The sequence below is a fragment of the Peromyscus eremicus genome, chromosome 14 (genome assembly GCF_949786415.1).
Source record: "Peromyscus eremicus chromosome 14, PerEre_H2_v1, whole genome shotgun sequence".
Classification (NCBI taxonomy): domain Eukaryota; kingdom Metazoa; phylum Chordata; class Mammalia; order Rodentia; family Cricetidae; genus Peromyscus; species Peromyscus eremicus.
Genome location: NC_081430.1, coordinates 16,250,834 through 16,276,689, shown reverse-complemented (window position 1 = coordinate 16,276,689; position 25,856 = coordinate 16,250,834). Strand labels below are relative to the sequence as shown.

At 37.9% G+C, this 25,856-nt stretch overlaps 1 pseudogene; it reads right to left on the bottom strand.

The window, feature by feature from the left end:
* Positions 1-22,545, bottom strand: part of LOC131924566 (sentrin-specific protease 2-like) — a 93,665-nt pseudogene extending 71,120 nt beyond the window's left edge.
* Positions 22,546-25,856: the final 3,311 nt, after the last annotated feature.

Here is a 25,856-nt window from a genome sequence, read left to right as displayed (position 1 = left end):
CTCCATCTTGGCTCCAGTAGTACTAAGAATGTACAGAAGAGACAAAAATATGGCATTTTTCTTTACTGAAAACAATCTGTTTTTTCATTGTCCCTATTCCATTACATATTAATTGGAGAAAAAAAGTGATCAGTCTAGGATCTTCGCAAATCCAAAAGCATGTGTTTATGGATCCATTTTGCACTTATGGTATTTATTTCATCTGAATGTATGTTAGAGGAAACTGAAGACATAATTTTTTCCTACTTTGTGCATCAAGAAAGTAAGTTTAGTGAATTAGTAAGTGGCACAGTTAGAATCAGAGCTCTGAACTTCTACCTATAGCTTTCATCTTGACTCCAATGATCTCTTTTAGAAGATAACAGTTCTACTTCCCATACTATGTAAAGTCCATCCCCGTCTTCCCCCCAGTATATTAATATTCTCTTTATGGATCTACCTTCTAGAGAAGATGATAGTGTATAATGTGTATTCAATATTTTAAAGGGCTTCTTTATTTTTTCACTACCCTAAGCTCCTTTTATTTTGAGAATACAACCTTCTTCAATTAAGTTTTAAGACTGTACAGTCACAACTGGGGTCAGGACTTCTGGCCAATCCCCTTTCTGGATGAGGTTATAGTTCCTCCACTCCAAATTATATGTTTGCATTTTATGTTTTGGGGTAGCAGTCCACGCCACCAGAATATTTTCTATTTTTCTGTATATTTTACTTTCTTCTGTTATTTTTATTTATTTAGCATTATTATTCTTTTATTTTTAATTTAATTTTTGTGTATTTCATAAATGAATAGTATATTTACATCATTTCTATCCCTCTTTCTTCCCCTTCGAACATCTCCTATGTCCCATTCCCTCTCAAATGCATACCTTCTTCTAATTTTCTATATATAATTATATATATATATCATATACAACATACCACACACTATATATAATGTATGTATATATGATATATGTGCTATATTTTTCTGAGTCCATCAGTCTTTCTCCTGTGAATGTGTTTAGAGCTTTCCACCTGTGACTAGATAACTTATGGGAATATGCCTATGAGAAAACTGAATCTTTTTTTCTCAGCTGTCATTAAGTGCCTGCAAATCAATTGGTACTGTCATCATGCAGGTCTTGTTTAGATGATTGTGTTGTTGAGATTTCACAGGTGCGGGTCCCTGTCATATACAGATGGTACAATCCAACAGCAAACTTCTTTGTCTTTGGGCTCTTATAATCAGTGACAACCCCATCCCACAATGTTTCCTGAGCCTTAGTCATAGGAATTATGTTGCAGATGTATAGATGTATCAATGTGAGTGGGGTAACCCATGGTCAGTTATTAACCATTGGTCAATTTTGACCAATTGTATTTCTATGATGGTCTCTGCTACAAAAAAAAGAAGCTTTGTTGATGAGTAGTAGGCACTATACTTATATGTGGATATAAAATTACATATTTATAACGTGGTTAAATTGTACTGGTGGAGGAAAGTGTAGTAGTAGGCTCTACTCTTGGGTGGCCTCACCACACATGGGTGACTCAATGGACTATAGTACTAAGCATACAATCATTTCTATTGAGCGGGCCATAAATCTTGACTTATTAAACTGTGAGGTCCTTACAAGACTGTCACATTATTAAAGCCCATGATCCTTGTACATAGATGAAAGGAGGAACTGAATAAGTGAATGCATGAATTGAAATATATAATATAATGCACAACTTCAAATCTTGCCGTGGCACATACCAGCTGGCTTACCTAAAGTACATAATTACTTTGACTGTGTGAACTATCCCAAATGGAAATGCAAGATTTAAAATGATTCACTATCTTCACCTTGGGGTTTTTGTGAAAATAAAATACAGCATTCTTCTCAATTCTAGCTAGATAACCGGGTATGTAAATGGCAAAGCTATACATGTTGTATTATTTAAAAATAAATCTGATTATGAGTAACAAATGTAGCGAAAATAAACAGCTACAATTTTTCCCACACAATTCAGCTAAAAACTACTGTTGGTTAGAGTTTCATGATGCCAGGGCCAATGTTTCTTCAATACTGTCTGTTCTTCTGTCATTATCTCAAGTTTTTACAGAAGCTCTAGCTGCCACATTGTGTTCTAATAAAGGGATATGTAGGACAGAGGAGAGAAGACATTGGTCATATTGTCTGCTTGCTTTCATCTGCTAGCCATTTCTCTGAAGTATGCATAGCCCCATGCCCCTTAGGTCTCACTGGACAGAGCTTCATTACATGGCTACTCTGGGTTGAAACAGCTTTCATTATTGGCTAAAGTTATTCTCTAAAGTTAAGCATAATCTACCTCCAACAAAATTTGGACCCCATTAGTCAGGAAAAAACTAACACATTATCATGTCTTTTATGTAAATATCAGAAATGTTATAAAGAACAAATTTTCAAAGGAAAAAAAAAAAACAATACTTGAATATTCCAGGTAGGCATAAGTATACATGTGCTTGTCTGTGTTTGTGTAGTAAGTGCTAATGGTGCTGAGAAGTTTAACCCTTTTGTTCTTTAATTACTAACTGCCTAATCTGGAAAAGGACAGGCATAAAGAAATCTTTGATGTGATGGAGAATCAGGATTTGCATTGCTTCCCTGTAGAAATCTCTGCTTGGGTTCTGCCAAAATGGAGGGATAGCCTTAGTATGTGCAAGATCAATAGATGACGCTCTAATCTGCCACACACACTACTCTTTAACTTTTGATACTAAAAGGAGAACATAGTCCATATCATCAGTGCAGAATGTCTATTGGAATAAAAATCCCAAGAATAGTAATTACAGGGTGCAGTAAAGCAGTACATTCAATCTGCAGTGTTCCTGACTTACGTCTTTTCCCTTCATTATGGGATCAGCCCAATATGCCATGCCTGTCATCTCTGGTGACCCACAAGTTCCATTTACATGAGCATGTGTGGCATACTTAAACAGGATATTCATTCCATCATCTGTTTGACTGTGGTCTCTGTCCCCTCCTCCTCCTCCTCCTCCCCTCCCCTACCTCTTGTTAAACTGCTTTGCTTACTTTCCATTACAGAAGTGACTAGAATATTGTACTCTGACTCTGTTTATTTACTCTTCTGAACCCATCAGTGTTTAAAAAGAAGAATAGTGAGACATCTGTGACCTAGCCAGTGACAGAGGAGTCACGATTTACAACTGCCAAGTTACAAAGTAATTTTATTAATACTAGCCTCAGAAATACAGGAAAAGGTGCCTTTGGGACTTTGTGATCACACAAGTAGAATGGAATACTATGTGAAAAGCCAGCTAACTTGTTTTCTCCCTGTTCTTACATCCCATTGAAGTCCAGTTTATAGTTTATCAAAATGCTTCAGGGTTTAAGACGGCAGTGGGCACTACATATTGACTAAAGCAAAATTCTCCTTTCTAACAATAGTCACAAAAAAGACAAAGGTCATTTGAATTTGAATTAGCTAGAGGACTCTTGGTAATATTTTATATCTAAAATTACAACTATACTCCCTTTTTTTGTCATTTGAACACACCATTTCAGGAGGTTTTATGTTCAACATAGTAATAATTGCCAAGAAATCACACCAATAGAGTGTAGAACAGGGTAAAGGAAAGCGCCTTCTGACTTCAATGCCTTGTTCTTTCCCATTATGTTATGTTGCCTTCATAGTCCACATACAAAGTAGAAGTTTTACTTCATGAAACTTCTATAGATGTCTTTTTAATGCTACATAGGAACTGTTGTTATTTGTCTTGTTTCATTTTCTCTTTACCTCCACAGAATGTTAACATCCTCAAAATTTTAATTTTGTAAAACTCCCACATCATTAGAAAAGTAAACTTTTTGAGTTGAAGAAATTTGCACATGTGTAATATAAGCCTTAAGATTTGAAGTCTGTATTTAGTAGATTTGTTTAGTCCCAAACACTTTCAATCACCAAATTATAAGAAGATTTTTATTATGGAATTTATCTATATATTTGCTATTGTTTGTCTATGAAATATTTTCTCTAGTATAGAATACAATCTTCCCCCAAAAAGATTGTGGTATCTGTGGTAGTCCTTCAATGACCTTGTATTAACTCAGTGGCCTCTCACCCAGAATATCTACTGCAGAAGATGGAGAGTAGAGATGAGATTGGCTTAGTTATTGGACTTCTATGCCTTTGGCTCCAAGTCCTTTTCTTCTCCTGTAGCTATTATAAGTACAATGTTTATTGAGTTATCACATGTCAGGCATTGTGCAGAGTTGCAAATGCCTTAATTCCTTTAATCCTCATGATAGCCCTAGGAAAATAGGCTCAATTATTGTTAGTTTATAGATATGGAAATTGTGGCTTAGTGAGCTATGCAGCTTGCCAAGAAATCACACCAATAGAGTGTTGAACAGGGTAAAGAAAAGAGCCTTCTGACTTCAATGCCTTGTTCTTTCCCATTATGTTATGTTGCCTTCATAGTCCACATACAAAGTAAGACTACTGTTGTCAAGCCTGGTTCTTGCTGAATGAATCCAATCCACTTCCTTTATGACTTCTCCAGGGCTGAACAGAAAAAACGCATTAGCTGATACCTTGAAACATTCAGTGTTACCATTTTAAGTCTTTAAGATTTCCAGTCACTGAAACACTAAGTGGTATGGAGAGACATTGTCCATGATATCAGGATGTCTACACTAGAAGATAAAAATAAGGATCCAGAGTTCTAGCTTTGAATGTGGTGACTGCTGTTTTTGAACTGCTATGTATGTAGTTATTTCAAACATTATTTCATTCTCTTTTTGACATACTTTATTTTTCTGCCTTCTTAAATACAGATTTGGTTTATGTGAAGGTAAATTTTTGTACATCAATCTTGAGGGTATTTGGGAATGAGATTAACATCTAAATCATTGGATTTAGAGTAAAACAACTTCTGTCCATACTCAGTTGGTCTTCCCCATACAGCTTCAGGGCTGAATAGAACCAGTCTTCCTTGCACATAGCCTGTAGACCTCACCTATTCTAGAAATTTCCTGAATCTCCTGATGCATGCCCATACTACAGATTCTGAGATTTCTATATTCCATAATTATAGAAGCCAATTCCTTGTAATAAATACCTTTTTATGTATGCTTACTCTGTTTCTCCGGAGGATCTTGATCAAAACAATCTCTCTGTTGACTGACTCACATTTCCAAAATGTCCACTCTCCCTTAGGAATTCCAAGTCATTGCTGCTACTTTCTAAATATTAATGTCTGAATTCTCTACTTATTATGATTTTCTATTCTACATGGTAGAATGCACAACTGAATATTTACAGCCATTCTTTGTGGGGTCATTGTGTCATTGTATGACCATCAGAGTGTAGTTACACAAGCCAAGGTGACCATAGTCACTGGGAGACACAATCTTACAGTTTCTCCTCCAGTCTGTTATTGACTTAAACATTATTATGTACGGGATGGTTTTATTTAGACATAGTATTTTTCTAGTTTCCATGGTGTTAAAATCACTCTATACTGTTTTATTGCCCCTCCTGTGGAAATTTAACTTTGGTGTAGAAACAGGATAATGGAATTGTGGAAAGAAATTTTGAAATCAGACCCTTATTCCCATCCCAATGTTCTGTGCCCTGGGATACATTGCTGGGGTCCCTCCATCCTTACTGATAAGTTTTCTTATACATTTTCTCTTTGTGGTCCAGATTTTTGCTCAGCACAAAAAGAAATTGCACTTACAACAAACACAAAGGCTAAATCCAACAAGTTTTCACAGTGGTCATGGGATTTTCCTCCATTTTCAGGAACATGGAAATTAAATGAGCTTCAGTTTGAAACTTCTGAGTCCTTGTATTTGCTGCTGGGTCTGGTTCTGAGCGCCCACAGCTAGAGTGCACTCTCAAAGGCTGGCTTGACTGGGGGCATTTTTTTTTAAATGTAGGAACCCTCATTGCATAAACAACTGAATTAATTCAAATTAACCACCATCTACGGCAAAAGTACACAAAACATAAAGAAATCACCTAAAATAATGTGTCTGAACCAGCTGCTAAATTAAGTAATGTATTTGTTTTATTGCACATTTGCATAATAGGGCAAACTAGAAATTCTCTGTACCAGATGTGTTGGTGGCAGGGAGCTCTGATTACTGGCTTCTGTTATTAATCACTGCACAAACCTTAAATGATTTGTTTCCACAGTTTGATCAATTTACATCTCACAATGAACATTTATGCACACAATGTGGAGACAAAGCAGCTGTTTGCACCTTTCACAAGGCCTCAATATATTTATGGAGATTGAAGTGAGTGCTGTTCACCAAGACACAGGGGAGTTTGGCCAAAGACTTGATGACTTTTAAGAAGATCCCATTGTTCCCCAACAAATAGTTAATAAAATATAAACCATTTACCATTCCCAGAACAATTATGTTCTGACCTCTCTTGTTTTGCCTATCTTCTAAAAACAAATGAAAGATACAGTGTATGAAATTCACATTTGAGCCATGGACAGTCCCCCTCCTTTCAAATTGCTTCAGATTTTGAAGAGCTAGAGCATGTCTTAGTCTCACTGAGAGGTGCACTGGATGATTTTACAGCCATCCTCCCTTTTGATTTTACATTTGATATTTCATAATCCTGTATCTGTGATTTCCATCAGCATTTTAAACAGGTGTAATATATCTAAAGATGGCATGCCCGATAAAAAAAAAAAGGAAAGCATAAGCAATATAAATACTGTTTCATTAATTTCCAATTAAAAATGATAAATGCTTTGGCTCCACGAGTAAATGTTTCTCCAATAAGTCATAACACTAGATAATGTGATTTTTTTCATTTGTGAGTATTGTAGTTATTTTGTATGCAAAAAAGTCATAAAGCCCATAAAATAAAGTTACCATTTATTTTAGCCTATCGATTCCAAGAGCTTATTTGCATTATGAGGATTGTATAAAATCATTTCTTACTGCAGTGACTTACCATTTGAGTCCTAATGTTTTTGTTAGGATTTTACACGTGTATGCATATACATTGTATCTGATTAATTCTGATGCCTCGCAAAAGCACAGTAACCAATCACCAGAAAAGAGAAAGCATTAGGGATTGTTATTATTTCTCAGGTTATCTTCATTTTTCTATTTGGCCTTGTGTTTCTTCATTATAGAGAGAGAAGAAAAGAAAGCAGAAATTTGTATGAAATTAAATGCATCATTTTTGAAACTGGTTGAAATTTCTAATAGAGGCTTTGTTTTTAATGCCTAAGATAGAATTAAAATGTGTATATTTTTCCCAGTCTGAGCAAGCTGCAAGCCTGCCTTTCCCCAGCTCATCCTGAGAGCTAATGAAGCGCTACATATTGGTTTCAAATTCAAAGCATATGTAGTCACTGGGGCATTTTTTCTTTATATAGTGTGATTTCAAAAGGCGCCTCAAATATGGTCATCTTAGAAAATGTAATTTGGCCCAGCACTAAAGAACTTTTCTTAGACAACAAAACCGTCACCTATCCGAACACAAAGTGGCTGTGAAGTTCCTTCAACTGTGTGTGAAAAATGTCCAGGAGCTGATGAAAATATATTAAAGGACTGGTGTGTCAAGGCCATGAAGGGCATTGGACAAATTTGGATAAATGTGTTCAGCTTTCACAGAAGCTGAATCAGAAGTGAGTTAGAAGATGATGTAAGAAGATGCTGAGGAGGATATTGCAATGGCAACAACAAGCTTAACTACATTACACATTGAGAGCCATCTCTGAAGTCATTAACACTGTTGCCGGGGGTGCCTGCCAAAGAGCCAGATGTCACTCTGCCACAACTTGGCATCTGATGGTTGTCATTTACAGGAGTGAATCAAGTGAGGACTGCAATTAGGTTTGTGCTGAATGAACCCTTCCTCCTGACTCCATTGTGTTGCTACCCACATGCAGAACAGAATTTTGGACTGATACACCCTTGAGATGCCTAAGAGCTTATGCATTTTATTCTCTGAAGAAAATACTGACCTTACAAATTTGTTTGGTTTGTTTTTAGCACATTGGGCATATTTAAAGATCTTTAAGAATGGCAGACACCTCCCAAGACCCCCTAGAAGCATATGATCTAAGAAAAAAAAAAAAAAGATCCAGATATGTAAACATATATGGCACAAACAGACCCTCCTAGTGCTGTGTGAGGGATATAAGTTTAGAAATGGTGTGTGGGAGTGCAAAGAAGAGCTAGGCTTCCCTTTGGAGACTGGAGACAGGCCACACAGAGGAGGAGATATTAAAGAAGCAAGCATTTGGCATGTGGGTGAAGAAATAAGAGGGTGGGCACCTCCACAGAAGGAATCTCACGGTGACAAATGATTATGTAATCTCCCATGGAAAGGTCTGTTGTGATGCAAGAATGGTGGAGATGTTTTCCATGGCAAGAGCCTAAAGCTGCAAGCATTTTAGGGACATATAAAGCTGAGCAAAGATAAGACAAAGACTGTTTAGGTCTTCATTCTGTACTTTTGAAGAGCAGAAGTGGGAAGTCATGGCAGCGGTCCTGAGCCCAAGACACTACAACACTTGCCATTTACACACTGTTCAAATTAACTTACACATGTAATATTTACCACATTCCTGTGGCAAAATTTATTTTCCTTTTACAAATTATGAAAAGGAGATTTATAGGTGATATACAGCAGGTCTCATCTCACTCATTAGACAACAAAGGGAGTCTCATGAATTTGGCTAGCCTGTCTGACTAGCAAGTCCCCAGGGTTGTCCTGTCTTTACCTCCCCCGTGCTGAGACAAGAGGTGATGCCATGTGGGTGTTGGAGATCTGAACTCAGGTTCTCATGCTTGTAAGATAAGCATTTTACATAGTGAACTGTTTCCCAGCCCCCAATTGCTAAATACTTAAAATGGTGAATATGAATCAACAGTGCCTATCCAACATATCCCATCAAAATAAGGAAAGAATTCTCTGAATGCTGAAATTGTGACATGTAAAAAATTTTGCATTTATCTTCCATCAGAAGGTAGAATTTGCAGAGTTAGAAAGCACAGAACACTGGCAAGCAAACGGTGTGAGTCAGAGAACACACTGTCAAGTCAGCAGGCCTAGCTCTCACCTGGGGGTGTCAAGACCTCATAGGTATCAGCAAGTAGGGAAGGATCATCTGGTCTCAAGATGCATTAATCTCATAGGGATCTTCCCTCAACTGGCTAATTCTAATGTATTTTAAGACTTCTGGGCTATTCTGTTAGTCCCTAGGAACCCACAGTCTTCCAAAACATCCAAGAATCTTCCTTTACCAGTGCCACCAGGTAGCCAACCTAATGTAGAGGAAAGAGAAACCACGTGTACTGCCTTCCACACTAAGGATAATTTCTAACACATGAATAGGCTGAGACCATAGAAGCTGCTAGGCAGACTCAAAGGCAGCCAGGCCCCTTCTCTGAACTCCCATCTGCTGAGCCACAGCTGGCTCCTCTCAGTGAAGAAGCTGTTGGAACTTTCCCAGCATCTGGTTTAGGCAGTGCCAGAGTCAGGGGACAGGGGGAATAGGCTAGCCTCTTTCTCCTGACCTTAAGGATGATCAGACCGCCCACCATGCATGGTGGCTCATGCCTTTAATCCTAGCACTTGGGAGGCAAAAGCAAGAGGATCTCTGTGAGTTTCAGGCCAGTGTGGTCTACAAAGAAAGTTCCAGGAGAGCCAGAGCTACACAGAGAAGCCCTGTCTCAAAGCCCTGCCCCTGAAAAAAGATGATCAGATCTTTCCCAGAGGACTCTGCAGCTACCATCTCATGAGTCATTGTATCTGTCCATGATCCATGACTCTGAAATGGACTGGGTGGTTTTTATTAAAGCCCAGCTTTTACTTGCCTTCCAATGGCTCCCACATTTCATTTTAGGCCTACAGGAAGCTCCATTTGGAACTACCTGCGTTCACAACAATTTGCCCAGCATGTTAGAAATAAACAAAAGAGAGCAGAGATCCTCTGATGGATACATAGTGACTGATAGTTGTAGCAAAAGCTGAGAGGCCGGTTTTTTTCTTTGTGGATTATACCCGGGACAAGTTAGTGATAAGGATGGAGTCAACTAACCTCCTCCTGAGAGTTTTATTGGAGTGATTGACTCTTTAGAGTTAAAACATCTGCACATATTGGGGGAGAGTTAACACAAGCTTCTGTTTTAGTAGCATTCATAAGAGGCAATCTGCTGACCTTCTAGCATCAGAAGACTGATAAAACCACAACCCAGACACCAGTGACATAGGATGCATGGCACTTTACAAGCAGTACCGATAGCAGCAGATGAGGAGAAAACTGGGTTCAGCCCTGCCAGTGTTGTTTCCAAGGCAACCAGGGAACATTAGTCTTAATTTTATCTTGAAGAAAAGAGAAAGATAACTTGAATGTGAACCCTTTACCAGTGGGTCAAAATAATTCTACTTGCAGGGCCTCCAAAAGTATATAGTTTTCTTGCCTCTATTAACTTGTTTTGTGTTATTATAATGGAATATTTGAGTCTAAATAACTTTATAAAGAAAAGAGGTTTGTGTATCTCACAGCTCAGGGTGTTCAAATTTGTACCTCGTGATTGTAGTCTTGATGGCTAAAACAGCACAGACATTCTATGGCAAGACAGAAAGCGAATGTACCTCTTCTAGTGTCTCTCAGTCTTATAAATTTCAGTTACAGGGGTTCTTCTAATGGCATTATGCCATCCTAATCTCCTCCCCAAGGACCTGTCTCTAAACAACACAGTCAAGTTAATTTTTTATTCTTTTGACAGTCCACCTTGAGACAAAACTTCAACAGACAGATACATGAGAGACACTCAAACCACACCAAAACAAAAGCACTATATGTTCAGAATTTTTCTAGTTAAATACCAACATCATATTGGGGATAGGGACAATTTTTACAAGCATGGAACCCCTTTTTGAATAGTTCTGCATAGATCTAGACTTCTAGACTTCCCTGCAGCTGAACATGAGGATTCACCACATTGGCCAAATTTTGAACCTTTGATAACATAGGGGTCTGGACAGCTCTTAATAAAATGAGCATCACCCCAAATTCAATTCTCCAGCAGCTACAATGCCTTGATATTACCGACAGATGGGCTGATTGCCGACAGTAGCAGGAAGCTGTATTAGGAGAGGTGTTAGAATGCTACCATTTGTGGAAACACAGAGCATGCTCAGCATCAACTCTTCTCCAAACCACTATCCATAAACAATGTCTAAATACAAGCACATAATGAAAGCTCAAAAGTGTCATTCCTTGGCAAACTTCTTTTATCCTTTGACACATATTTGAGCCTACAATTGTAGAATTCAGATACTCTCAAAGCTCACAAGACTGTAAACAGGAGGATGATCAGATTGCAAAATTCAAGACTGTTAGCGTCTCCTAAATTCTCAAACCTTGCTCTTCTTTGGTATCAACATTTTGTGCAGTGCCAGAGGAGGCCCAAAAGGGCATTGTACTCTCTGGAACTAGAGTCACAGGTGGTTGTGAACTACATTGTGAGTTCTGGGAACCGAATGTGGATCCTCTGGAAGAGCAGCAAATGCTCTTAACCAATGAACCATCACTCCATCCCGCATGGAGAAGTGAAGCATGTGAGCTGGAGAAGCTTACAGTAGTGGGTGGGATGAGAAGAGCTGTAAAGAGCCATAGGTCACGATACTGGGAAAGCCTGCAGGCCAGCATGCACTTTATTGGACATCAAATATCTAGGCAATTTCTGCTATATATGATGTGATTCATCATATAGATACATACATATATGTATACACACATATACATACATAAAGTACACACTTTTTTGTAGATATCTTCAAAGATCTTTATCTTTGTCCTGCTTTTTACCCAAGATTTGAATTGTATTATCTGTATCATATATCTTTTAAAAAACCTTATTTTTGTTTTGACTGAACAGAACTTTCAGTTATAAGTCTGGGCATTATGCTGTTCAATTTTTGATTCTTGGAACTTTTGATGATCCAAATTGTAAAGCACTAAGGTCACCCTTTCGCTGTTTCTTCTGCCTGACAATGGTGCCTTTTGTGACATGACTAATAAAAGATTTAGTAACATCTTAATAGACTTCTCCAAAATATTTTTGAGACAAATTGTTCCAATAACAAATAGTTTTATGGTAGCAATTCTTAAGTTGCTTTCTCAACTTTCACCACTAATCCTTGTTAAGTCCTATGGACTTAAACAGAACACAGAATTAATCCTTTCCAATCCTTTGCACATTCGAAAATATAATTATTTTTGCTTTTGTCTATTATTCTTTTGTCTAAATATCCATAGTTTTACTAAATATTTCTCACAGTTATTAATACCCATATTAAAATACACATGATTTTTTTCAAATAAGTGAATAAGTTTTGTTATAATGTGAGCCTTTCTTGTTTCAGCTACTCTATTACTAGTATTTAACAGATAATAAAATACTGATAAATAAATTAATGAATAATTAAGTGTAGATACTTTTGCTAATCAGTAAAGCTGTGGAATGACAAAGAAAGAAATTGTAAAATAATATTTATAAACAATATAAAAGAATATTTACTCACTGTGTCAGCAATGTATTGAGTGTCTAAAATGTGCTACAACTACTCATTGTGTAGGGCTGCTGTAAGAGACCAAGTGTAGCTAGAGTTTTCCTGCCTGGCCCACAGTCAGGACAAATCTCTCTCACCCGCCAGTCCCACAGCCCCTCAGACTCAACCAAGTAAACACAGAGACTTATATTGCTTACAAGCTGTATGGCTGTGGCAGGCTTCTTGCTAACTGTTGTTATATCTTAAATTAATCCATTTCTATGAATCTATACCTTGCCACGTGGCTCGTGGCTTACCGGCATCTTCACACGCTGTTTGTCATGGCGGCGGCTGGCAGTGTCTCCTACTCAGCCTTCTACTTCCCAGAATTCTTCTCCTCCTTGTCCCGCCTATACTTCCTCCTGCCTGACTACTGGCCAATCAGTGTTTTATTTACTAACCAATCAGCAACACATTTGCCATACAGAACATCCCACAGCAACCAACTATAGAATAAAGTTGTACTAGCAACAAAAATAAGAAATTAAAACTAAAGATGACATTACTAATAACATACAAAGATAAGAGAAATTTAGCCAAAAATTTAACTAAAGATTTGTAAACTTATAAACTAAAAATTATGAAAATGTTGCTTGAAAATTTAAATGAAAGGATTATATTTGTGAGTTAAGAGGCTCACTAATGCTCATTTTTCTTCCAGTGATCTGTAGATTTGCATATCTACCACAAAAAGATCTCTCTCTCTCTCTCTCTCTAACTTATTCTTACTCTTACACTCTACTTCTTTAAACTAATGAATTGATTCTAAAAAGACTCATAAAACTGTGGCCTCTTAGGTGTTCGGCACACAAGTGGTGCACAGATACATACGCAAGGAAAACACTCAAACACATAAATTAATTTCTTTCCTTAATTTAAAATGTGAAGAGTTAGAGTATCTCAAACAGCTTTGAAGAATTGAAGTTGTGGGGTTAGCTGTAGGAGTTTAAGACTTACATAAAAATATAGCACAAAGGTAGTTGTGATGTCAACATGGAAATGGCTCATGTATAGACGAGTAGGTACAAAAGGATAAAACAGAAATTCTAACAGGACCCACACATATGTGAAGAGCAGCCAAGACTAATTCAGTCGAGTGGGTAGTCTTTTCTAATGAGTTGTGTAATGAATACATTTAATTATAAACAAAGTTTATTCTGAATGGATTATAAACCTAACATCAAACCTAAACGTGGTAACTAGAATTAAGAGGGAAACGACCTTTTTTCAACTTCAGGTGAGACTTATTTGGTGCTTCTATGCCAAAAGCAGGACCCACAGGACAACAAACACAAGTACTAACAAGATAAATTTCATCTGAAACGAAGTATTTTAAAAGATGCTTCTCCAGCCAGATGTGGTGACATATATGTACCAGCACTTTGGAGGCTAAGGCAGATGGATCAGAAGTTCAAAGCCAGCCTTGGCTACAGTGCAAGTTTGAGGCCAACCTGAGGCTACAAGGGACTTTGTCTCAAACAACTAAAATATAATAGTTAGAACAACAATAAAAGTTCAAAAATCCTTCTTGGAGACATAATACAGCTCATGGCCTTGATTGTGATGATTATTTCATAAGACTATATATCAAAGCATCACAATGTACATATTAAATGCATATAGTTTATAGCTCAATTCTAGATTTATTTCACCATGTCCATTGATGTGCTATGTAAATTTGCTGTTTTACTTTATTTTTAAATTGATTGTTGTCTTAGGATTTCTCTTACTGTGAAGAGACTCCACAACAACGGCAACTCTTATAAAGAAAAAACATTTGAGTCTAGCTTACAATTTCAGAGGTTTAGTCCATTGTCATTAAGGTGGAACATAGTGGCATGCAGGCAGACATGCTGTTGGGGAGGAAGCTAAGAGTTCATCATCTTAATCTGCAGGCAGCAGAAAAAGAATGAGCCACATTGGGGGTAACATGAGTATATGAGACCTCAAATCCTAACCCCAAATGACACACTTCCTCCAACAAGGTCACACCTTCTCCAACAGGACCACATTTCCTAATAGTACCACTTCCTCTGGGCCAAGCATTCAAATATATGAGTATCTGTGGGGGTCATTCCTATGTAAACCACCACAATTATATTAATATTAGTTCAAACGTCATCTGACTAATAAGTACAATGGACCAAGATATCTTTGAATCACTGGTGGCTACAGGACAGAGCTTCCTTTGTGGTAAAGTTGTGCAATCTAGGTCCTCTCCACTGCAGAGGGATTTAAGAACTTCAGCTATAGGGATGGACATCAGGGAAGGATGTAATCTTTTATGGACCTTCAGCCTGGTCATTGCATGTGCCATCAGAGCAGGAAAGAAACAGGATTTCTTTTTTTCAAAGAAAATGTGAATCCCTTGAGGTAGGACTATCTCCCAAAGGAAGGTAGTCTAGATGGTAGTACATGAAGGTGTACTGTCTGCTAGCTATGACAACAGAATGTGATGTGGAATCATCTTGATTGGACTCAGACAGCTTTAGAGATTTGTAAAGCACACCTGTGGGATGTCTGTTGTCTGTGAATGTCTTTCCAGAGTGTATTAAGTCACTAATATTTGACCATGAATGGTTTGATCCACCAGTGAATTAAAATTTGAGGGTGTGATGATTTGGCAGGTGATGGTGCTTCCCACCAAATCTGGCTGCCTGAGTTCAATCTCTGGAACTCACATGGGAAAAAGAGAAGACTGATTCTTTCAAGGTGTTCTCCGATGTCCATGCATGAACTATGACATACACACACACACACACACACACACACACACACACACACACAAACACAAACACTTGAGGGGGGAGACAGAGACAGACAGACAGACAGAGATACCAACAAATTTTAATTTTTGAATAGACTATTAGGAGGTGGTAGCAGTGTGTGGAGTAGAACCTGGTGGGAGAGACCTGTCTTTGGGGCTATATTTTCTCCCAGACCCTGCCAGTATTCCCTCTTCCCTGTTTTGCATCTTCCAGGAGGCAGGTCAGCCACCGTGTGGTACCCCTAACTTCCCCATGTTCAGTCAGCTTTATTGTTGCATGTCTCCATCCTTACACAATGGGGCTTGATGACTATCTTTCTTCACAAATGTGTTGCTGCAGTAGCACTCAGGTCTTCAGGGCTACACTGCACTCATGCTTCACTGTATTGTCATGGTAGATTTGTTTTATCCCTCTCATAGCAGGAAATACCAGTCCTGATTTATAAAGCCCGATGTGCAGCATCCCGAGTAGAAATAAGTTACAACCCTGGGAATAACACTTAACTCCCTTAGTCCATCAGTCCAAAGACCATATGAAATAAGAAAGGAGTGCATTGCATTTGGATTATCCTCAGTGACTTCATCTGTTTCTTATAGATTCTTAAAACCTCCTCTTTCAAGTCATAGAAATAACTACTGATTTAAGAGCAGTTCTAAAAAACTTTTAGAGAATCAGTGTTTTGATACACTTAAGTATATAACCTCTTATTTCTTTTATTTTTTCTTTTTATTTTTCTCCTATTTACTAGGTCCCTGAAACACTTAGGAATTTTACTTATTTGCATCGTTTTCACAAATTGTGAGTATGTAAAGCCACTTATGTTGGGTTTTGGACTGTGGTATGCTTTTGAAATATTTTCATTCCTCTTTATTACTGCATTTGTAGCTTTGATAAACCCGACCATCCAGGCCTGCAATTTCACTCCCAGAGGTAGTATTACCTTTAGTCAGTGTGGTCACCAGGGAGTGAACCAGGATAAATGGGATTAAACTGAACCAATAGGCAGTTCAGGTTTAACACTAAGAGAAACATGTCCAGAAAAGATCACTTAAATAGGAATGGTTTCCCTTGAGGATGTTGAGATATCTTCATGTAAGTTTCTGAGCACAGCCTGGAGTTCAACAGGGTCACCATTTCACAGTAGATAACCCAGTTCTGCACCCACTCAGCTTAAGGAAGATTTGAAGTCATTGCCACTTGGGCATGGGGTGTAACATGTCACACACAGAAAATATTTTTGGGGCCTTCTCGCGTAGAATCTCCCATATATATAAGCATTGACGTGAGTCTGGAGAATAAGGCTGAAAAACCAAAATTAAATTAATTATCAAACTTATATTTTTTAAATTTTCTGTTAAGTGTTTGTTTTGAAGGAATGAGTTTAATGTTATTAGTCCATGACTATTTTATGGATCCTACTGAAGTTGTCTGTATATCATTAGAAATTAAGTTCTATAGATAATACTGTTAGTTAGAGTCTGATGAGTTTAACAACAACAACAAAAAAGTCAAATCTTTTCACCCACCCCCAGGAGGCAAAGGCATGCGTGGAAATTTCTATTAGTAATCCGAGAGAGAATCACATATATAAGGAGACATAGCTCTATAGTATTTGTAGAAAGCTAAGAAGTAAGTGGGAAACACAAGTTTATACAGCATTCATGCTCACATACTTCTATTTGTGTGTGTCTGTGTGTATGATAGTGTGTGTGTGTGTGTGTGTGTGTATGCTAATCAGATCAATTGACTGCATCCTAAATTGTGTGGTGGTGTGTGTGTGTGTGTGTGTGTGTGTGTGTGTGTGTGTGTGTGTTTTAATTCATCAATTCTTAACTTAACATCTATTCTATTGACACATTTTTGAGGGCTAATCATGTTAGTTTTAAGTACTGGTTGTGTCACTCTGACATGAACTAATTAACATGTGTAATGGCATTTAAAACTAGTGGAAATCCCTAGCCTTCTCTGAATCAACCTGTAGAATTGAAATGAAATTTATTGGTGGAGGTAGAATTTTCACATATTTTATGCATGTTGATGTCTCTGAAGTCAAGGTTACAAACTGGTTGCCTGTGAGCAGGACTCCATCATACTACCATGGAATTCTGTTGAGAGCTGTTGCTAACAGCTCCTGAGAATATTGAGACATTCTGATATTATCTCTCTGAAAATAGACACTTTAGGGTAGAGGAGAGCTAGAGAGATGGCTTAGTGGTTAAAAGCACTATCTGTTCTCCCAGAGGATCTTGTTTAAATTCCAAGCACCCACATGGTATCTCACAATTGTCTGTGACTATAGTCTTAGGGAACCCACAACCCCTAGGCCTCCATGGACACCAGGCAGGCACATGGCACACAAATTTGCAAGCAAAACACCCATACACATAAAAATAAATTAAATTAAGTTAAAATTAGAGGCTGGACTTACAAATGAACATTTACAAAACCTAAATTACAAAGTAGTATTATAGATGTTGAGCGGATTATACAAAGCACTACCTTGTGTTTTCTGCCACCATCTAATGTTTCTCTTTTTTCAATTACATAATATACTTGCACCAATTTTTGTAACAGTCTCATCTCTCTCACTTTAAATGTTAATTATAACCCTGAAATTGAGCTATGGGCCTGTCTCCTTTCTTTACTGAGAATGGTGGTGTCCTTAGTGAGTTATGCAACTTTCTTCTCCTCTGCTTAAGATCTGGCTCATTTTGTTTTAACTTACATCTATATTCATTCTGCAGTTTTTCTATCAGTTTTGTCATTTTATCTTATCATATCATATTAATTAATGAATTAAATAATTACAAATTGAGTAAATTTTATATATATAAGTTTCATCAGTTTGTGACTAAGAATCAAGGTCTTATTGATAATCAATTCTTAAAGTCATTAATTGATATTCAGAAAGTGTTATTTTTGGTTTTTTTCTGAAGAACCTTAAACTTTATTAAATAAAAACTGCATAAACACAACTGTAAGCTAATGAACAGAAAAGTTAAATACAATTTATTACATGTAAAATGGATTATTGTATAATTAGCAATATCAACCCTAAACCCCCACTTCCACAGTGGGCATGGGATACAGCAATATTAATCTGATGAATTAAGTAAAAAACACAACTTTAAATTCAATCAAACTTTTCAAATAATTCAATATAGCTCTAGTAAAGCTGAGGTTTAGATTCAATGAGACCTGGTAGAAAAATGGATATATACCATTATAGTTATTTCTAATGAACTTCTAAAAACTAAGGCATGTCTCCTTAATTCTGGGGAAGAATGTGTCTTTAAATAAGCATGATGATTTTCTCAACAGCTCTGCATCCTATGCAAATTCGGTAGAGTGTGATGGGTCAGAATAGCATCAGTCTGTGCAATTCATTGTACTTTCTTGTACTATTTTCAAGCTTTAAAAAATACATTTAAAAAATCACCTCCAGCTTCAATTTAACAGATACAACTCCAGCATTAGAGATGCTAGTCAATACCTCCTGCCTCTTCTTGCTGATGTCCCTCCTGATCTTCATCAAGGAATGACGTTGTGATGGGCATTCCTTTCAGGAATGAAGAGTTCAAACAAGGAATAGAGTTGGTAATTACAGAATATTGGAAAAAGACAACTGCCAAGGTTTGCAAATGAGTTAGTGAAAAATAAACAATCATTGGTGGGGGAAAAAGACAAAAAAATAATTCATAAATGAAATCCAACATTAAAACAATTCATAAACTAAATTCAACATTAAAACAGTGTTTTTTGAGCATGTGCTCTTGTGTGGGTTGAATTTAGTTTCTAAGCTTGCAGTAGTTACATGTAACCTATAGACGGCATTGGGCAGGACTTCCCAGGTTAGGACTACATTGAAAAGAGTGGGCTTCATCCATGTCAGGCAGCTCAGTATCTATTTTAAATCTTTTCAACCTATCTTGCTTGAGGTATATATGGAAAAGTACAGAGGTACCATAGCAACCAGGTGGATGTTGTTACAGTGACTGTGCAGGATTTCTCACACCATCCTCTTCCTAAAAATGGGCATGTGTTGCTAAGAAAAGGTTACTGGTTGGTCTCTAGAAATATAATCTGCATATTTACAAGTAAATGTTCCACAGTAACTCCTGTGCAGTTGTTGAGGAATCTCCTTTGATGTCATACTATATCACTTCCACTCCAAAGGGTCTAGCTCAATGTTCCTTCGAGTTTTGCTCTCATTTTGTAAATATTTGAAAATGGCCTCACAAATTATCTGTCCTGTCTGTCCCATTGAATGGAGGTATATGATACTGCATTTTCTTAGGTCGATTACCATCAGGCTCCAATGTATCTTCTGGTGAATAGGCACAAGAATAATTTCTTTTTCAAACAGTTTCATTCCTCAAGTCCATCGTTTAACAGAACTGTATCCACCATGCTTTAGTTTGGGATAAAAGAAAGTGCTGAACACGTGAAGAGCTGGGTAGCCTTTTTTGTTATTTCTGTCAACCAGAAGATTCATGTAAAAATTGATGACCTCATCATTGAGCCATTCACCTTTCTCTAGTGTTAGGATATCTTCTCAAGTAATTTGCAATTTGAATGTATTACTTAGGATTTCCTCCTGGGGTCCTGGATCTAGTGCATTTTTAATTTCCTTTCTCATGTCCTCTGTAACATCAAGGACTTCATCTATTGTAGACGAATTTCTAAATGGTCTTATTAAATAAAAAGTATGGAGCCAAATATAGGGGTGAAAGCCTTAGAGAGATCAGGGAAATAAAAAAATAACTAAATAAATAAAATCCCAGCCAACCTTACCTCATCAACTCTGAAGCTTCCAAATGCCACAACTTACTGTCTACCTATGCCTATTTGCCTTGCTGTTCTGCCCTCTGATTTGCTCTCTCTGCCCAGCTATATCACTTCCTCTTTCTGCTCAGCTTTGTCACTTTCTGTCTGTCTATACAGACCTTCAGACCTCCATGGTTAACTAGTGATGGAAATTAAGGTGTGTGCCACCACACCTGGCTCTGTTTTCAGTGTGGCCTTGAACACACAGAGATCCTGCCTGCCAAGTGATAGGATTAAAGGCATGTGCTAACATTGCATGACTTCTGTGTTGTGGCTGGCTTTTTTCTCTAATCTCTAGGCAAGCTTTATTTATTAAAGCACAAATAAAATATCACCACATTTCAGCACAAAATATCACCACAATACATTCCTCTGTTCTTTTCTTGTTCTGCAACAGGCTTTTTCTCTGCTATAACTACTGGCATCTTGTTGGGGAGTGACCTACTGCTGTCACTATGCAGGAAGACGAGCCTCTGCTCCTAGCAAGTCAGGCTCCAAGTGGTGTCCCCTTCTTTCTTCAAGGTTTACTGCATCTTTCTTCTATGTATCAGAAGATTTCTCTGTATATGTCTTCATTCTTTTGTCTGGTGAGAGACATTCTCTTGTGGCAACAAGAGTAGATTGTTTAGGATCACACTGAATTGTTCTGGATCCATGACTGTAGTTGAAAACTGACTGAAAGACTTTAGGCCTGTGGGCTAAAGACAGATGCCCCAATTTTACAGAGAAACTTTGGATGACGGTCCAGGCTGCCAGCTGTCTCTGTCTACTCTTACAAGACTCTCAAAAGTTGCTTACGTCCTTTTCCCTTTTCTCGGGTAATATTATATCCTTCTGAGGTCTTTGATGTAGCTAAAGACTAGATAGTTATAATTTCCTTAGTTACGATAAAAGATAAGTTAGATATAAAACCTTAGACTCACAAATATAGAATAAATAGGATATCTTCTTTAATTTTGCCAAATAAAAGTAAACTAGATATTATAAATAGACTAAATATTATATCTGTAATTCTTGCTTGATAATTGTTTTGGTATATGTAATTTTACTATGTAAAAGTTAAAACCTTCCTTTTTTAAAAAAAAAAGTACTGTGGATATCACTCTATATAAATAAAATGCTGATTAACCAGTAGCCAGACAAAAAGTATAGGTGGGACAAACAAACAAAAAACTTCTAAAAACAAAAAGACTGAGTCAAAAAACACTACCAGCAGCCACCATGAGTACCAACATGTAAGATACTGATAAGCCACGACCCATGTGACAAGGTATAGATTTATAAAAAACAGTTAATTTAAGATATAAATAACAAAAAGCCTGCCACGGCCATACAGTTTATAAATAATATAAGTCTCTATGTGTTTACTTGGTTGGTTCTGAGCAGCTGCAGGACTGGCAAGTGAGAGAGATTTGTCTTAACTGTGGGAAAGACAGAAAAACAAACAAACAAACAAACAAACAAACCCAGCTACACCATGACTGTGCCTTTCCACACAGCCTTTGACCTTCAAGATACCCACAAGGGTTGTGTGAGCCCTGTGTGGGTCAGAGTTTATATGATCACTGGGTGGAAGGTGCTGCAGTAACCTTTGGTGGTCTTTGGCATATTCCTCTGTAGCTAAAGTTTTCCTGCCTGGCCCACAGTCAGGACAAATCTCTATCACCTGCCAGTCCCACAGCCGCTCAAACCCGACCAAGTAAACACAGAGACTTATATTGGTTACAAACTGTATGGCCGTGGCAGGCTTCTTGCTAACTGTTCTTACAGCTTAAATTAATCCATTTCCATTAATCTATACCTTGCCACATGGCTCGTGGCTTACCGGCATCTTCACATGCTGTTTGTCATCATGGTGGCTGGCAGTGTCTCTCTGACTCAGCCTTCCACTTCCCAGCTTTATTCTCCTCTTTGTCCTGCCTACACTTCCTGCCTAGCCAATGGCCAATCAGTGTTTTATTTATTGACTAACTAGCAACACATTTGCCATACAGAACATCCCACAGCATCCCTCCATGATGCAACAGTGCTGCTTGTGACCCTTGCCACCATCCCCAGACTTTCTCTCAGTTACAGCCTGCTCCTGTGGTCCTTTGGCCCACTCTAGGGGCTTTAGTTGTCTTAAACTTTCTTGCTGGAGTTCCCATAGCTGATCCTTGCCTGGTTGTTGACTTTGAAGCTCTAGGTTTTTCTGTTCCTGAGGTATCCTCTTCTGAGTTTTGATGGGCTTTTCAAACTCCAAATCCATTCCACTCTCATCCTGGCATTTTGGTTTTTGACCTTGTCCCAAAGCTTCAGACTCTATCTCCCTCCCACCTTCATCCTGGTATTTCTGTTTTTGACCTTGTCCAGAAGCTTCAGGCTTCATCTCCATTCCACACTGTTTAGGTTACCATATAGACTTCTTGACTTGCCTTTGCTGGGTGCTGGCTTGCCAGTATGGTATAGCCTTCCTATTTCCAAATGGATGCAAACATCTTCCTGACTCTGGCTGGGTATTTTTGGGATATTGTCACCCTGATATCAAAAGAATTACTTATTCCAGTAAATGTATAATCCACAAATTGGTTCAAGGTTGGAAACCTCTCAGGCCACAGGATGAATAGCTCAGAATAGCTTTTCTTTATAAACAGAGTTAACTTTGGGCATCAGGGTCAGTCAGACTGTAAAGACATTTGAGCTGGCAAAGGGAGCCAATTGGTGAATAATCAAATGTTGGCAGTTCACTGGAGTACTGTGGGAAACCCCATTCTAGGATTTCTTCCTCAGAAGGGTCCCACAAGGGTTCAGTAACTAGCTAAAGACTCAGACTTCGAAACAGGATGGATCCTAGCCACTGTAAGACACCAGGCCCTAACCATGTAGCTAACACATTGGAGGCAAGCCTCACAAGTGATGCCTGACTCAGAGGTTGCCCTATCCACAGCCTTCAAGGTTCCATAGCTGGTTGTGATGTGACCTCTTGAAAGAATGTAAATCAACATTCTTTGGAGGGTGGCTACCCTGCTCACCCCCAGTTGGGCCCAGGAGTTGGAAGACAAGGTTAGAATGTTGCGAACTAATCATACACATCTCATTTCCCTTCTGTAGAGCACAGGGTTAACTAGATCATCTCAGCATGGTCTAGCTTGTCCTGCTTAGTATATTTGTCTTTTGCAAAATTGCCCATCATGGTCAATAATAAAATACAAACTATAATTGCCCTTCAAAACGGCTCCTCAGGGGTTGGGGATTTAGCTCAGTGGTATAGTGCTTGCCTAGCAAGCACAAGGCCCTGGGTTCGGTCCTCAGCTCTGACAAAAAAAAAAAAAATGGCTCCTCAAGATACGCTTACTAAATACAAAGAAAAAAACAGAATTTTATAGTTATAAAACCCAGTAGGTACTGTTGTGTGACAAAACTTTTCATGGGGTAATAAAACACACATGTCTACTCTCCCCAGATAGAGAACCCAGGATAGATCAAAGTATAGATACCATCAAAGTTCAACTTGGTGAACTAATAAGTTTTTTGGGGTTACTTACATTAATATGGGTGAGGGGTTATTTACAGAAGCAGAAATGACTCAAAGACAGGTGCATCATCATAGCCCACCCTCAGCATGAGTGACAGTTCACGCGGGAACCTGGAAACATTGTACACTCTGGAGGTAACTCAATAGGCTGGAGAGTGTCCTTTCCAAGTGACTCGGTTGATCTAAACCTCTTTCAAGCAGCTGGCTGGTTACTGCTTCTTCCAGGCAGCTGGTCTGAGGACGGCTCTTCTGAGAGTCTACCTTGCTGCTCAGCTTCCTTCCATCTGAGAGGGACTCTCAGCTTTTATTTCTTATTCTGGCAAGGAGGGGTCTAGTGAATCTTGTCAGTTTCAGAGACTTTCTGAGCTCTTTTGAGTTGTTTGTCTTCCCACTTAAGGAGCTTCCCATCAGGGTGGAATGTTTTAATCTTGGATGAAATTGTTGCACAACAGGTACCAACACACCAAGGACATTGCCATAAGAGAGTAAATAAAATCTTAGCATTGTCAGTAGGAATCACCAAGAAAAAGATACTGTCTACCTTGGTGACAGTCCTGGCAAGAACACAAAACCTGAACTTATCCCTAGAAAACAGTAGGAAAAATTAAATTGGAGCTGGAGTTCAGATGTGTGGTTTTTCAGTGGATGCAGGGGTCTGAATGCAGTTGCCATCATTATACAACAAATACTTTAATTACTGATTATCTCTGGCCCCTTGAGCAGCTCTTTAATCTACTTTCAAAAGTACAGAGGTTTTTTTCAACAGCATGAGCAAAGAAGTAGAGACACATATTGTTTGTTGTTTACCATTGAAATGTAACCACTTAACAAACCATGTAAGTATATTTATACCAGTGTTTTACTGTAAGGAAAAATGTACTTTTTTTCTGTAAAAGGTTTGACTTTCTTACAATTGTTATTTCCCCAGGTGTCATTTTATTTTTACCAGGCTTTTTTCTTTCCTTTCTAATTACACCTTGGAGATATTTGTTCACAAACAGAAAAAAAGTTCAAATTCCCACACTGGTCTTTACATTGCTGAGTAACCTAATGACTAGGCTCCCTTTGTAATGGTGAATATTAAGTTTAGAGGATAAATTTACTGCACTAGGCTTGTAAAAAAGACAGGTGTTTTTAGCTTGTGTAAGCCATGAGGAATTTGCCTCTACCATGAATATACCCTGTCAGCTGGCCCAAGATGATCTACTTCCTGGTGCAATTGGGTGTAGTAAGCTTTCCAATTGAAACCATCAGCCCTCAGATAACAGCACACAGACTTATTATTAATTATGAAAGCTTGGCCTTAGCTTAGGCTCTTTTCTAACTAGCTCTTATAACTTATTTAACCTGTTTCTATTAATCTATGTTCCATCATGTGGCTTAATTAGATTTCTTCTGTCCTGTATGCCCAACTTGTTCTGCCTCCTGTTGGCATTTCCTGAGCACCCAGATTCATCCCTTTTACTTCTTCTCTCTCTCTGCAGGAAATTCTGCCTATCCTTGCCTGCCTAGCTATTAGCCATTCAGATCTTTATTACACCAATCACAACAATACATCTTCACACAGTGTACAAATACCCCACAACATTTCCCCCTTTTTATTTAAGTAAAAAGGAAAGATTTTAATTCTAACATAATAAAACTATACACAATAAGAAAAATTATCAGATAAGAATTACATTCACAGTTTTCAGTCCATTTGTATTTGGCAAATTTGGAAAAATACTATAATATCTGTCTTTGTGAGTCCAAAGTTTTACACCCAACTTGCATTACCATCCTAAAAATATCTTTTTAGATCTTAAAACATTTTTAAGATAAACAACTTAAGGTTTTATGCTTCTCAAGTTTATAAACTTTACATCTCTTATGTAAATTTCTTTTCTGAATTTGGTAACAAGGAAAACTATAACTATACCTATCTAGTTTTCAATCCCATCAAAGATCAGAAAAGGATGTAATATTACCCGAGTAAACAGAAGTGCAGAGCTAATAACTTTCAAAACTATAGAAATGGAAAAGGTAGCTGGCTGCCTGGACAGTCACTCAAGATTCCTCTACAATGTTGGGCATTCATCTTCAGCCTAAAGGCCTAGAATATCTGACAGAGTTTTCTGTGAAGCAGGAATTTTGAAAGACTATCTTACCTTGTCTTGGCAAATTTCAGCCAT